Raw genomic sequence first — 16,712 nt, 5'->3', positions numbered from 1 at the left:
CGTAGCGGCCACGCGGTTCCAGACTGAAGCGCCTAGAAGCGCAAGGCCACACCGGCCGGCTTAGTGGTAAGACACTGGACTAATATTCGGAAGGCGAGAAGTTGTGTTCTCTGTCCGAACATCCATATTAAAGTTTCGGATTCCCCTAAATAGCTTACGGTTAATGACGATGTCATTACCTATCCGTCCTCAATTCGAATTTGTGCTTCGTTTCTAATGACTTCGATGCTGTTGGAAGGTGCAACCCTAATTTTCCTTTCATGTGTGGCAAGGATATCTTGAGTGGCACTTAGGAATTAAAGCACAAAGTCAAACAACGTTAGAAACTGTCCGCCCCGATACCATGCACTGGCCAACGCTCCATTTCTGGCCCTGTAGGAGAGTTTCCTTTATTCGGGCACTGAATGACGTGTTGCCCTCGTCATCATTTCATATTCGTCGACTCGCAAGTCACCCAATGTGACGTCAACCGAAAAGACAAATCGGCGACCAAACTTGGCCAGGCGCGGACTCCCGGCCGTCAGTGCCATACCATCATTCCATCTCAACTTCGACACCATTAACTGTGAAAAACTACAAAAAATATTCACGGAGTACTACCCTTATCAGTGCTAACCAGTGGATCCCACTAACTGCAACTTGTAACAAGGGAGCAGTCTACAAATAGAATCATACAGAATGGACATTTGAACTTGGCACTGAAACAGATACAGACTAGATTTGTAACTGCAAGACCAAACTACATCCACACGTAATGTGATATTTTTAGCTATTTAGTGTTTATGTTTCCAGGATGTATGTGGCTGTAGAGGTCGCTGCCAAAAACTTACCACTGATAGCGAGTTCATGTTTAATCATGTGTTAAGAGTGTCAGTTTCTTTGGCTGCATGTAGTTTTTAACTCCGTTACAGTTATTTTGGTCTTATGTCAAAGCGGTATGTGGATCAAAACAAAATGTCCAGACACTCTGTGACCGAAATGGTAGTGAAACACAGGATGACAGACTAAAGGCCGAAATACCAAATGTCTTTTTCCAAAGCTGTTTCACAGAGCAAGACTGCACTGTAGTTCCCTCTCTAGATTGTCGCAAAGATGACAAAATGGTAGATATCGAAATAGACGACAGAGGGATAGAGGAACAATTAAAATCGCTCAAAAGAGGGAAGACCGCTGGACCTGATGGGATACCAGTTCGATTTTACACAGAGTAAGCGAAGGAACTTGCCCCGCTTCTTGTAGCGGTGTACCGGAGGTCTCTAGAAGAGCGTAGCGTTCCAAAGGATTGGAAAAGCGCACAGGTCATCCCCGTTTTCAAGTAGGGACGTCGAACAGATGTGCAGAACTATAGACCTATGTCTCTAACGTCAATCGGTTGTAGAATTTTGGAACACTTATTATGTTCGAGTATAATGACTTTTCTGGAGACTACAAATCTACACTGTAGGAATCAGCATTGCTTTCGAAAAAGACGATCGTGTGAAATCCAACTCGCGCTATTCGTCCACGTGACTCAGAGGACCATAGACACGGGTTCCCAAGTAGAAGCCGCGTTTCTTGACTTCCGCAAGGCGTTCGATACAGTTCCCCACAGTCGTTTAATGAACAAAGTAAGAGCATATGGACTATCAGACCAATTGTGTGATTGGATTGAAGAGTTCCTAGATAACAGAACGCAGCATGTCATTCTCAATGGAGAGAAGTCTTCCGAAGTAAGAGTGATTTCACGAGTGCCACAGGGGAGTGTCGTAGGACCGTTGCTATTCACAATATTCATAAATGACCTGGTGGATGACATCGGAAGTTCTCTGAGGCTTTTTGCGGATGATGCTGTGATATATCGAGAGGTTGCAACAACGGAAACTTGTACTGAAATGCAGGAGGATCTGCAACGAATTGACGCATGGTGCAGGGAATGGCAATTGAATCTCAATGTAGACAAGTGTAATGTGCTGCGAATACATAGAAAGAGATATCCTTTATCATTTAGCTACAATATAGCAGGTCAGCAACTGGAAGCAGTTAATTCCATAAATTATCTGGTAGTAGGCATTAGCAGTGTTTTAAAATGGAATGATCATATAATGTTGATCGTCGGTAAAGCAGATGCCAGACTGAGATTCATTGGAAGAATCCTAAGGAAATGCAATCCGAAAACAAAGGAAGTAGGTTACGGAACACTTGTTCGCCCACTGCTTGAACATTGCTCACCATTGTGGGATCCGTACCAGATAGGGTTGATAGTAGGAATAGAGAAGATCCAACGGAGAGCAGCGCGCTTCGTTACAGGATCCCAGTGGAAGACTCTGCAAGAGAGACGCAAAGTAGCTCGGTACGGGCTTTTGTTGAAGTTTCGAGAACATGCCTTCACCGAGGAGTCAAGCAGTATATTGCTCCCTCCTACGTATATCTCGCGAAGAGACCATGAGGATAAAATCAGAGAGATTGGATCCCACACAGAGGCATACCGACAATCTTTCTTTCCATGAACAATACGAGACTGGAATAGAAGGGAGAACCGATAGAGGTACTCAAGGTACCCTCCGCCACACACCGTCAGGTGGCTTGCGGAGTATGGATGTAGATGTAGATATGAGACAGTAATTCATGGCGAAATTCAGAATAAGATTTTCACTCTGCAGCGGAGTGTGCGCTGATATGAAACTTCCTGGCAGATTAAAACTGTGTGTCGTACCGAGTTCGAGTAAGCATCATTCACTATTTTTGTAGAATCATATACAAGTAGCTAAGGACAGGAAGAACAGATGGCAACAGTAAAACCGGATATCATTGTGCATCATTATCTTCGGTGCAAGTGATTCGTCATTAGCACTGTCTCGCGTGACAAATTCTATCAACTGAACATAATATTCTTACATCTCGCATCGTATTTCGATTTTCTACTCATTTCAAAAGATAATATATACACGGAGGTGACAAACGTCTGGGATACCTCCTTGGACTGTATCGGACCTCCTTTTACCCGGCGAAGTGCAGCAACTGGACGTGGCCTGAAGCCATGTGCCTCCATACGTCCGTAACTGCAAAAGTGTTGCCGGTGCAGGATTTCTCAATTATGTTCCATAAATGTTTGCTGGGATTCATGTCTGGCGATCTGGGAGGCCTCTTCATTCGCTCTAATCGTCCAAAATCTTCTTCAAACCATTCGCGAACCTCTGTGGGCGGTGACATGGAGCATAGTCATCCATAAAATTTCCATCGTCCGTGTAAACATTGTCCACACTACTATGGAGCCACCAATAGCTTGCACAGTGCCATATTGAAAACCTGGGTCCATAGCTTCGCGGGCTCCGCGCCACAGTCGAACACTACCTTCAGCTGTTACCAACTGAAACCGGGACTCATCTTACCACGCCGCGGTTTTCCTGTCGCCTAGCGTCCGAGCGAAATGCTCACGAGCCCAGGAGAGGCGCTGCAGGCAATTTCGTGCTTAGCAGGGACACGCGTCTCGGTCGGCTGCTGCCATTAACGTCAAATTTCGCCGCACTGCTCTAACGGATACGTTCGTCATACGTCCCACATTGATTTCTGCGGTTATTTCACGCAGTGGTGCTCGTCTGCTAGTAATGACGACTCTACGCAAACGTCGCTGTTCTCGCTCATTAATAGAAGGCCACCAGCCACTGCGGTGTCCGTGGAGAGATGTAATACCTGCAATTTAGTATCGTCGGCTCACTCTTGACACTGTGGATATCTGAATATTGAATTCCCCAAAGATTTCCGAAATGGAATCTTTGATGTGTATGACGTCAATTATGATTCCACGTTCAAAGTCTGTTAATTCCCGTCGTGCGGCAATAATCACGTCTGAAACCCTTCCACATGAATCATCTAAATAAAACTGAGAGCTTCGCCAATGTAATGCCCTATTATATCTTTTGTATGCGATACTATAGCGAAGTGTATACGGGTATGTGCATTTGCTGTCCTATGACAGTGTCACCCCAGCTTAACGCGATAGTTACATGAGAACGTCAGGACGTGGACTACAACGATGAAATCGGAGCAGCCTTCCGAATTAGTTTCTACAGAGAGAGTTGGCGCAGTAATAAAGTAATCAATTCCCATTCCGGACGACGACGACGATTAAAATTCTCGTCCTCTCTTCCAGAGCTAGCTTTCCCGCAGATTCGCTACATTTCTTGTGGCAAATTCCTAGAGGATTTCCTTGGAAGAATATGACCGATTTCCAGTCTTTCCCCCAATCCGAGCTTCTGCTCCGTCCCTAAGGAACTCATTGTCAACGGAAGAACGGAAGGGGAAGGGGAAGATGGCAAATGGGAGGGGCGTGGTTACACGAAAGTCATGACACGGCCCGCAAAAGTGAAAACGTCGTTATTTTACATAGACAAGTTTTAAGATTTCTAAGCCACTATTAGAAGAATAAAGTAGGTATTCCAACTATGAACTTCGAATATCGCAAGAGATTCTAGAAATTGAGCTGTTCTAACTCGCAACACTCTTCAGCTGGTTACGTGAGGGCTAGCCTACGAATATGCGTTTGCGGCCGGCCGGAGTGGCCGAGCGGTTAAAGGCGCTACAGTCTGGAACCGCACGATCGCTACGGTCGCAGGTTCGAATCCTGCCTCGGGCATGGATGTGTGTGATGTCCTTAGGTTAGTTAGGTTTAATTAGTTCTAAGTTCTAGGGGACTTATGACCACAGCAGTTGAGTCCCATAGTACTCAGAGCCATTTTTATGCGTTTGCGTACCGACAGCCTGTAGAGAATTTTCAGGGCAGGAAACGGCGCATAACTGCAAGCTGAGCGTACCCGCATTTTCGCCTTCGCATAGCCATGATATGTTGAGTTTTGTTCACAATTGTAGTGATTATAAAGGCTCCTTTGAAAAAAAAGAAAAAATTCGTAGTTTACCACTACTACTACTAGGCTAATTACTGGTTAGCTCTACAGGACCTTTATACTGAAATGTTTCCCACACCACCTTGTATTGTCTTTATATGTGTGTGAGTAACTGTATGTTCACTGTGGTGGGTAAATACATACAGCGTACACAGGGCGATGTGTGAAACTGATAGCGATTACACGCTTCCGCTGTTGTAGAAATCTGCTCCAGATGCTGCAGATACCGTGTTGAGCTGAAAGTGATAACCAAAGTACGGAGAAATATTCTTCGGGGCTCTGTTGCATAGCAATCAGATTGATTTCAGTTCTGAGAAATGTCCAGGTACTATTGTGGACTTGAATGATCCATGAAGTGACTTCTTTTCCGAAGAAAACATCGAACTATTTCACTAGATCTTGAAATGAACAATATTTTATTGTTCTATTAACTGATTTCCTTCCATATACACATATATTTTACAATGTGAATCAAAAACTGGCAATGGCGTCGATTTTTACATCACAAGAATGGCTCTCCTCTAGTAAAATTTATTCTTAAGAAGAACAAAAGCTCTATATCCCAAGAATAATTATGTGAGCGCTGACTGCCACAGAGTAATAAATAATATCTTTCTCTCTCTCTCTCTCGCACTGTCACAGCAAGTTCCACTGCATGATACATCATATGATACCTAAAATAGTGATAATGGTGCGAACGCACTATGAGACTACACCGAGTAAATTATGACGTTATAAAAATTTTGAGGGATTGACGCTGTTACAATTCTTGATCAGTCTCTGAACTGTCACTTCTTGGAAGTTATACTAAGGTAATGCACTAAATGAAATATAAGCAAATTACACGGCTTAACAAAAAAGTGAATCACCCAGAATGGTCGGAGGAAACGAAATGAAACTTCACGAGTAAGGAGGGTACGTCATGGTATTTCAGCAATTAGAAAATCGAATCAAAGTTACGAAGAACTTGGCACTATGAGCCCACTTTTTGGTATCATGTTGCACACCGTCTGGCTGGATGCAAGCACCGATTTTGTTCGAAATGTTGTCATAAAGGCGTTGTATACACGTCTGAGGCAAGCCAGCCCACAAATGCTGTAAGTGGTCATTGATATCCTGGATACTATAACATACATGTCTGCCCCCACCCCGCCCACCCCCCCATGAACTATGGACCTTGTCGTTGTGGCGGAGGTTTGCGTGCCTCAGCGATACAGATAGCTGTATCGTAGGTGCAAACGCAACGGAGGTGTATCTGTTGAGAGGTATAACGATATGTTTACGTAATGTGTATACATAAACATACAGTTATAAATGTCCCCGTTCGTAGTCGCTAATTATAACAATATGTTACTTTTGTGCTGTAACATATAGCTATAATCAGCGGTGGAAACATATTTGCGAACGCCGACTGTGTGCGGCTGTTTCTTGTTGGATCGTCTGATCAGTCGGAAGTTGCATTGCAGAGGAGAGTAAATGCCTATTCAAAGTATAATTATTTTGGATAGCTCAACATGAATTTCCTAAGGGACCGTAGTTTATCATGCATTTACCAGTAGAATATGGCGCGGAGAAAATATTTCGCCGCATGCAACTTCCGTCCGAACTCGACGAAAGAATTCGTGACTGTGAACTCTCTATTTGGCAGAAACATATAGAAAATTAAATAATTTCATGAAGAAGTGCGACATAGATTCTATAGTAAATGAATAGTCCATACACCAGTTCCATTTAACTCTGAATTTATGGCAATTAATAGACGAACTTACACTGCAATGAAGGATTTAACATGGATGCCGTTTTGACTGGCACTTCTCTTAATGAAAACAATTCCTTTGACGTTTTCACATACACGTCGCACAATAAATCTACTGCTAGGCACTTTTAGTATTACACATTTACTTTACACTAGAACAATATTAATTTTAATAATAATAATACGGCGGCAAGACATGCGCGTCCGACACAAGTTACAGGAGACAAGAGAAGAATGAGTAACTGTTCATCGAGAATATCTCGTACCTCCAAAAAAAAAAAAAAAAAAATGTGTAAAAGTGTTCTTCTTCTGTCCGTTTTTTCGCGCCGCGGTTTTCAAAGTCAATAACTCACTGCATCTCTGACGGCGCTTCGACAATAAACAAGTTACGTCTCGCAACATTATTTGCTAACTGTAGCTGTTTCCGAGCGACTGCTCGATTAGTGAATGATTTAAAATGATAAGGCAATCACATAATGTTACATTGCCTTCCATGGGAATCTTGGAAATCAAGGAGATTACCAAGATTCACATGTCGCCGTTAACATTATGGGATTGAGTACTTTACAGATTTACATTGATCAAACACAGTATTCCTGTCATTTGATTATTAGGATTACACAAATATGGTGATCTCTCATTCGTAGACAAAGACAGTTCTTAAGGTAAAGATACACAAAAAAAATTTAAAAACTAAGACAGTAAATCTACGAAGTTTACAATGGACATTATACATTATACTCATTACAGTCCTTTTTTTACAGAGTTCATACCGACCATCTTTGTGGCCTCAAGTTATTGTCCAGAGCTCGTAGGCTCTTTGCTCCTGAAAGAAAACACATAGGATTCATCTTTTTATACGCACATAATTCTCACACAATTCTCACACATGGAATTTCTCACATGTGTCCATTTTTATACACATATAATTCTCACACATGGAATTTCTCACACGTGTCCATTTTTCATTGCTCACTAGTTGTCATGATTTTTACGCTTTCACTGTTTGTGTATTGACAGGTAAGTTAAAATTTGGTTCTTCTCCAGGTGAAGCTTATGCCTTGAGAAGTTGGATCGCTACTTTGCGGTCTCCGAGTAGAAAACTTTTCATCAGCTCTGGCGGGCGAGTCTCACTCGCACGTTACGTACACACGTTACATGTAACAAAAAATATAAATACCCATTAGTCTAAGAACTAAGCTTAAATCTAATTTTAGGACTTGGGATTCATAGGAATTTGACTTTGTCACTATTCGCGTGTGGTTTGGCTGTTCACATTTCATCCACGGGATATAACATTAGCATAGTATGTGATATGTTGTGAACTCATATAAAAGTCTTTTATTTTGGGAGCGGCTTTCATGGAAAGTCCGTTTCGTCGAACTGCAGCGGGAGTGCTGTGCTAGTACATCACTTTAAATTTAACGCGTTTGTTGCGTCGATGTACGTTGACACAGGCTGATTGTTAGAGCTGAATCGCAACTCGAGGCGCTCACTAGCCTCCACGCGGAACTTCAGCTTTTCCGCGCACGGTTCAATGAACACGTTGCGTCGATGGTGTTGTGGTATTTTGTGGTTTGCTGAGGCTGGTGAGGAGGGACGAGGATTACCAGGGACAGAGGCTCCATTGAAACCATCCCTGTCTCCACATTTTCCAGCCGATTTTGAAGATTTTGAGGTAGGCTAGCGCTCGCACTTTGCAAAGCAGCTAACACACTTGGTTTCCGATGCACTGCACGTAATCACATCACCGCCTTCGGTTACACAACCGGACTACCATTGTCCGTCGGCCTATCTGCACGTTTAACACTTTTTTCTTCATCGTGTCTGTGGCAGACTTCCACACCATTTTAAGCCTTCACTTATACACTACTACGTACATAATTTTTTATTTATTTATTTATTTTTTTTTTACAGTTTATAATCAAATAGATTGTCTCACTTTGAAGCTTGCTAAGTGAGAGCTTTGATTATCATGTCCATTTCAATTTCTGTTGCTTTGTTGCTAACTACCTTAAGATTTCGCTTTACATTGTTCCTCATCTTTCTCTAAGACTAATTATGCTTTTAGTTCACAGTCACAATACATTAGTTTCTCCGATCTGTTAGCAATTATTATTATTTTAATTCATTTCAATCGTTCTTTCTATTTATTAGATTCATTAAAGTTATCACTGTCATTTCAACAAAAATTCTCTTTTTACTAGATGTGAGGATCAATCAGTCACATTTGATTGCCCTCTCACATGAGAACAGAACACCATTCAAGAAAATTTCAAATTCCTTATCGCGATCTCGGTTTGCGTCTCGGATTGACTTTAAAAGGAAAAATAAAGACATTTCAAAACTAGCTTTTCCCGATTTCGTTCACGCGCTTCCTTTTGAAAATCGTATGCCAAACCAGCCTTCCACGTCAACCGCATTTCTCAATCTGTGACGTCAAGTCCACGGGACGGGTTTAGGCGGGTTAGGATATTTACACAAATTCAGAAGAAAGACATAGATATAATAGTACATAGAAGAAGAAATCTAGCAAACAACTCCTTGTTCCTTATGACTTAGAAATTAATTTTCCTTTGCGCCGTACGTCTGCGTACACGCTCCAATTACAAACTAGCTACTTTGTTTTGCCGGCGGTTTCATTGTCATTTTATTCTCGCCTTGACGCCTGCTTGCACTACACTGCATTGGCCTCTATATATGACCTTAAGTCATAATTGCTTTGTCTTTGCCACTTACGCTCTTATACTTGGTATTTATTTCACTTATGGCTTTGAATGTATCTGTCCTGCGTATTGCAATTACAATTAATGCTACTTTGTTTATCTAGCTGAAGGATAGCGCTTTCATGGTCATGTTGGTACTTACAAGTAACTCACATGCTTCGTAAACATTACGTTATTTTAATGCAGAGATGAAACTGTTCCAGATTTCTATGTACATTGGAACTTAATCTAGACATAGCTGACTTAGAAACTAGTTACTTGTTTTCCTTTTTAGTGGGATCAGGAACCAATAATTGTCAAGCGACCCTTGTCCTTGACGAAAATAAATTTCGTTTCTGGATCATTGCTCCTTGAACTTAAAAAAAAATTCTTACATACTATGTTTTATTTTCACTTCTTTAGCATTTCCTATCGTAGAAGCCGGCTTGTTAGACACATCCTTCGCTTTATATTTCATTTTTCTCTCTTAAATATTATCTCCTTAAAACTAAATCTTAAAACTAGAGTTCTTGGAGTTGATCACTTTCTTTGTTAAACAAGAATTTTTTATCAGCTTGTCTGTACTTAAATTATGGCTCAAGATAACATATTTTAAATTGTCTGCTGTATAGCAAGATAGACTCACTGTCGTGTAATATATTCTAAGCATTTTTTTTAACGAAGTCAAATCAGTTGTCACTTAGTCACTAGCGGCTAACCTTCTCTTGTCATTATAAAGCTTTCCTTTTGACTTATTCTGTAGCATGATATTTTTTAAGATCAGAGTGATGGTATAACCCTTTTATTTTTCCATTTGCGGGATCAGAAATCAGATAACAACCTGTATGCGGTATACGAAGGATCTCGTAAGGCCCCTCAAAAATACTTTGCCATTTTCGATTTTTGTGTAAGAGCAACGATGGTTTAAAGTGTGTTTTTAGCAAGACCTTTTCGCCTACTTTATAAGTTAACACCTTATTAATATGTTTGTCATGCGCCTTCTTGCGTAAATTGGCTTGGGTGGTCAACGTTGTTAGAGCTTGTCTTATTCTGGCGTCTAAACTAGCACTTGCGTTGTTGTTACACTTAGGAATTGAATTGACCTTGAACATCCTTGGACGGGTAATGTTGGAATTTTAATTAATGTACTAATTTGCTTATAGAAACATAAGGACATAGCATTAATATTTGCACCTGTATCTAGGATTACAGTCGTCAAAATTCCGGCTATAGGAAGTTTTGTCATAGCTTGCACTTGGTCATCCATCGGTTCATCACCGTCAGTTGTCTCTTTCTCTTGTAATAATTCTTGTCTCATGTCAATCCCGTCATTGTATCTCAGTACAAGTACGTCATGGTTAGTCTCTCCGTCGAAGTGGTAGCCCCCATTCTGTCTCACAGCATCACTTAGGGAGATTTCAGATGCTGAACTTAGTTTTCCTGTTTGTGTGGTTTTGATTGGCCTTCATCATTAGAAAGTTCGACCAATCTGACATTATGAGAACACTGAGGAACAAAATTACTGTTATGCACAAACCTCGTGTCAAAATGTTGCTGCGTTTGTTCTGGTGTCCAATACGTGTTACTGTCTTCCGCGTTTGCGAAAAATACAGGGGGATTGTAATGCCTTCGCGGGGTCTGATGATTTTTATTACTATTATGATTTCCGGAATTGTTACTGTGAAATCCACCTTCACACTGTGGGTTGCCGTTAAACTGTGTGTTTCTGTACATTCCCTGCGCTTGATTTTTTACTAGGCGCGGAGTTGTATTGGTATGAGTGGGCGTTATCAGCTGTTTGTTGCTGCCCGTAATCTGAGTGTTGGCTGCGCGAGTACGGTGCATTCCATTGCGATTCGCTCTGCTGTTGCCAACCTTTTTGACTGCAACCGTTTCCAAACTTCTGCTTGTACGATTGATTGCCGTACTGGTTACCAGTCGTGTTATAAACGGGATTGAATCGGTTGTGTTGATTATGTCTATTCCTTTTGTGCGGATACCCACTGCCTTTATTTCCGTTTTGCCAATCGTTACTATTTTTTGAACCGTTCCCTGGCTTTTCATAGCCGTTACTGTCGTAATGTTGTGGCCGAGAATTGTGCGGAGTATTCCGCGGTTTGTTAGCTCTCATGTCCTCATAGATCAGGTCTAGGGAATCTAATATCGACAGAAAGGTATCTGGATCATCATCTGGTATGGCTATCAGCTTTTCACGAATCGAAATGGGTAATTTAGACTTGAGAATCATAATTACATCTTTACTATTGATAGGGTTATCCCAATACCTAATTTTGCCAAGATATTTTTCGAAGTACATTCTCAGGCTACTATACCTGGGGTCAAATTGTTCTGCATTATAGACTTCTTTACGAAGGCGCTTCTGAACACCTTCGCTCCAAAATTTGCTGAGGAAACAGTGCTCAGACTCCTCATATGTTCGACACTTATCAACCATTTCTGTTCCCCATATTGCCGATTCGCCACCTATATATCCGGTAACAAATTGGATACGCTGTCTATCAGTCCACGAATTTGGAAAAATCCCGGAGAATCCACGAAGAAAGACAATTGGGTGGATATTTCGTTTTTCTGGGTTAAAGATTTGAAAAACTCGATGCTTTATCATGCTTTCTTCCTTTATCATTTTTACTACTGAGTCAGATTCTTGATTTCGGTGACTAACTGGAATATGTGGTGGTGAAGTGTGTTCATTAGATACAACAGGTATTCGGAATTGCCGAAATAATTCATCTTCTTCCTCTGAGGCTAAAGAGTTAGGATAATTCGGTCTCTGTATTCGGGAACTACTACTCACTTGTGCCTTCAGGTTATTTAGCTGTTCCGTTACCTCTTGCTTCCAATTTGGTAATTCTTGCTGAAGGGTACGCCTAATGCTACCGAGTTCAGACATTACGGTATCTCCGGAGCTTCCAGGAGCTGACAAGATACAAAGAGTGGTTGCTTTCACTATCTCTACTAGGTCTTTGTTAATTTTATCTTCGACAAATTTGTCCTTTCCAGCAATCCAGTTCTCATACTTTTCTCTAAATTCTCTCTCAGGACTATCTAGCCTCTCCTTTACTTTCGTTTCCGTTTCCAGAGTCACGTTTGACATTCCCTCGGTTAGTTTGTCTACCTGCGTAGTTACTCTGTCTAATCTGTGATTAACCGTGGTTACGGTGGAGTCAAGATTCTTGGTTGCGTTTCGGATGTCAGCTGTCTCGCTTTGCATGGTAGCTAAAGTGTCATTCAGTTCGAAAATTATTCCACTTCGCATTTGAGAAACAGCATCCTTAACTTGCTTTGCTACTTCTTTGGCTACGTTTTCTCTAACAGTTTTTATTTCTTCGCTTACTGTAGAAAGTTTATCTTCAATTACTGTAGAAATTTTATCTTCAAGTGAGGCTAAGATTTGTCTATTTTCGTCTTTCAAATCATTTTTAATGGAATTCACCATTTGGCGATTTCCGTCCTGCATCATTTGACTTGTTTGACTCAGTAGCTGTTTGAATACATCGTCTGTCACTACCCCTGATTTGCTTTCACCTGCCTCCCTTGTAACCGGTATATGGCTACGACTACTAGTGGCAGAAACTATGTTGGCATTGTCTAGTTCAGTACCGGTAACATTATGGTGTGAGGCACCAAAGTCCGTAAGATTTCCCACTTCACTTTCTACAATTGTTTCAATTGGTGTCTCAGCCCTACTAATTACTGTGCGGGACCGTAAGCGACGCGACACTTCACTCGTTTCATTCCGTTCATTTGAATCTAGTGATGACATTTTATCGTCTGCCATAGCTCACTTATTTACAAACAGTAAGTCAATGAAGTTCGTTTGAGCTACGGCCGTCAGCTGTCGACAGAGATGTAATTTATCGGTTGCGAGTCGGTTGTCACTGCTACGTCACAAGATCGGAATGTCGGGAGATGCACGTCACGAGAACAAGAGACTATTCTGGACCGTAAAGAAAGTATGGCTGCACACTGTTCAAAATAAATGAAAACTAAGGCTGGTCAGCTCCGTGAACAGGCAGCGGACATTTAAAAACAAATGATATGCAATACACAACAATGGAATTTAAACAATACTTGAAGAAATTACTAATCTACTAAATGCAATCTACTGAATTCAAAGTAAATTTTACTGCAACTAATAAAGATCGTCACAAATTGATTAATGTCGGCTGAAATTAAGGAAGCTTGGATACGGCTAACAAAATTTTAACTTACGTTACTGATGACTGCCTTGGGCGTTGCAACTAGATTTTCGCACAAATTCTGTTCAAAAAAAAAAATCTCTCTTCCATAATTTTCTCTGAATATCTCGTTTCTTTCGCTCAATGGAAATTTTATTGGATGGCGTTTGACGTCATGTAACAAATAAAAAGCACCAGATTAGCTACAATTATTTATGAATATTTCCACAATGCGTATCTTATATAAATTTTTATTCCTTTGAGTTCTTGAAGAGGGACAGCAGCCTTTTCAGTAGTTGCAGGACAACAGTCAGGATGATTGACTGATCTGGCCTTGTAAGACTAACCAAAACGGCCCTACTGTGCTGGTACTAGGAACGGCTGAAAGCAAGGAGAAACAACAGCCGTATTTTTTTCCGAGGGCATGCAGCTTTACCGTATGGTTAAATGATGATGGCGTCCTCTTAGGTAAAATAATCCGGAGGTAAAATAGTCCCCCATTCGGATCTCCGGGCGAAGACTACTCAGGAGGACGTCGTTATCTGGAGAAAGAAAACTGTCGTTCTACGGATCGGAGCGTGGTATATCAGTTCCCTTAATCAGACAAGTGGGTTAGAAAATTTAAAAAGGGAAATGGATAGGTTAAAGTTAGATATAGTGGGAATTTGTGCAGTTCGGTGGCAGGAAGAACAAAACTTCCGCTCAGGTGAATACAGGGTTATAAATACAAAACCAAAGTGGGGTAATGCAGGAGTAGGTTTCATAATGAACAAATAAATAGGAGTGCGAGTAAGCTATTATAAACAGCACAGTGAACACGTTATTGTGGCGAAAATAGACACGAAGCCCACGCCTACCACAGTAGTAAAAATTTATATGCTCACTGGCTCTGCAAATGACGAAGAGATTGATGAAATGTATGATGAGATAGAGGAAACTATTCAGATAGTGAAGGGAGGCGAAAATTTAATAGTCATGGGTCACCGGAATCCGAAACCAGGAAGAGAAGGTAACGCAGGTGAATATGGATTGGGGGTAAGAAATGAAAGAAAAAGCCGCATGGTAGAATTTTGCACAGAGCACAACTTAATCATAGCTACACTTGGTTCAAAAATCATGAAAGAAGGTTGTATATGTGGAAGAGGCCTGGAGATACTGGAAGATTTCAGATAGATTATATAATGCTACGACAGAGATTTAGGAATCAGGTTTTAAACTGTAAGACATTTCCAGGGGCAGGTGTGGACTCGGACCACAATCTATTGGTTATGAACTGTAGATTAAAACTGAAGAAACTGCAAAAAGGTGAGACTTTAAAGAGATGAGACCAGGATAAACTGACAGAACCAGAGGTTGTAGAAAATTTCAGGGAGAGCATTAGGGAACGATTGACAAGAATGGTGGAAAGAAATACAGTAGAAGACTGGGTAGCTCTGAGGGATGAAGTAGTGAAGGCAGCAGAGGATCAAGTAGGTAAAAAGACGAGGGCTTGTAGAAATCCTTGGGTAACAGAAGAAATATTTAATTTAATTGATGAAAGGAAAAAATATAAAAATGCAGCAGGCAAAAAGGAATACAAACGTCACAGAAATGACATCGACAGGAAGTGCAAAATGGCTAATCAGGGATGGCTAAAGGACAAATGTAAGGATGTAGAGGAATATGTCACTAGGGATGAGATAGATACTGTCTACAGGAAAATTAGAGACCTTTGGAGAAAAGAGAACCACTTGTACGAATGTCAAGAGCTCAAATGGAAACCCAGTTCTAAGCGAAGAAGGGAAAGCCGAAAGGTGGAATGAGTATATAGAGGTCTATACAAGGGCGATATACTTGAGGGCAACGTAATGGAGATAGAAGAGGACGCAGATGAAAATGAAATGGGAGATATGATACTGCGTGAAGAGTTTGACAGAGCACTGAAAGATCTAAGTCGAAACAAGGCCTCGGGACTAGACAACATTCCATTAGAACTACTGATAGTCTTAGGAGAGCCAGCCCTGACAAAATTCTACCATCTGACGAGCAAGATGTATGAGACAGGCGAAATACCCTCAGACTTCAAGAAGAATATAATAATTCCAATCCCAAAGAAATCAGGTGTTGACAAATGTGAAAATTACTCAACTATCAGTTTAATAAGTCACGGCTGCAAAATATTAACACGAATTCTTTACAGACGAATGTAAAAACTGGTAGAGGCCGACCTCAGGGAAGTTCGGTTTGGATTACGTAGAAATGCAGCAACACGCGAGACAATACCGACCCTACGACTTACCTTAGAAGGTATGTTAAGGAAAGGCAAATCTATGTTTATAGCATTTGTAGACTTAGAGAAAGCTTTTGGCAATGTTGACTGGAATACTCTCTTTCAAATTGTCAAGGTGGCAGGAATAAAATGCGGGGAGCGAAAAGCTATTTACAATTTGTACAGAAAGCAGATGGCAGTTATAAGAGTCGAGGGACATAAAAGGGAAGCAGTGGTTGGGAAGGGAGTGAGACAGAGTTGTAGCCTATCCTCGATGTTATTCAATCTGTATATTGAGCAAGTAGTAAAGGTAACAAAAGAAAAATTCGGAGTAGGAATTAAAATCCATGGAGAAGAAATAAAAACTTTGAGATTCGCCGATGACACTGTAATTCTGTCAGAGGCAGCAAAGGACTTGGAAGAGCAGTTGAACGGAATGGACAGTGTCTTGAAAGGAGGGTATAAGATGAACATCAAGAAAAGGAAAACAAGGATAGTGGAATGTAGTCTAATTAAGTCGGGTGATGCTGAGGGAATTAGATTAGGAAATGAGACACTTAAAGTAGTAAAGGAGTTTGGCTATTTGAGGAGCAAAATAACTGATGATAGTCGAAGTAGAGAGGATATAAAATGTAGACTGATAACGGCAAGGAAAGCGTTTTTGAAGAAGAGAAATTTGTTAACATCGAGTATAGATTTAAGTGTCAGGAAGTCGTTTCTGAGAGTATTTGTATGGAGTGTAGCCACGTATGGAAATGAAACGTGGACGATAAATAGTTTAGACAAGAAGAGAACAGAAGCTTTCGAGGTATGGTGCTACAGAAGAATGCTGAAGATTTATATATGTAGATCACATAACTAATGAGGAGGTATTGAATAGAAGTGGGGAGAAGAGAAATTTGTGGTACAACTTGACTAGAAGCA

The sequence above is a fragment of the Schistocerca cancellata genome, chromosome 3 (assembly GCF_023864275.1).
Source record: "Schistocerca cancellata isolate TAMUIC-IGC-003103 chromosome 3, iqSchCanc2.1, whole genome shotgun sequence".
Lineage (NCBI taxonomy): Eukaryota > Metazoa > Arthropoda > Insecta > Orthoptera > Acrididae > Schistocerca > Schistocerca cancellata.
This window is presented reverse-complemented; position numbering follows the sequence as displayed.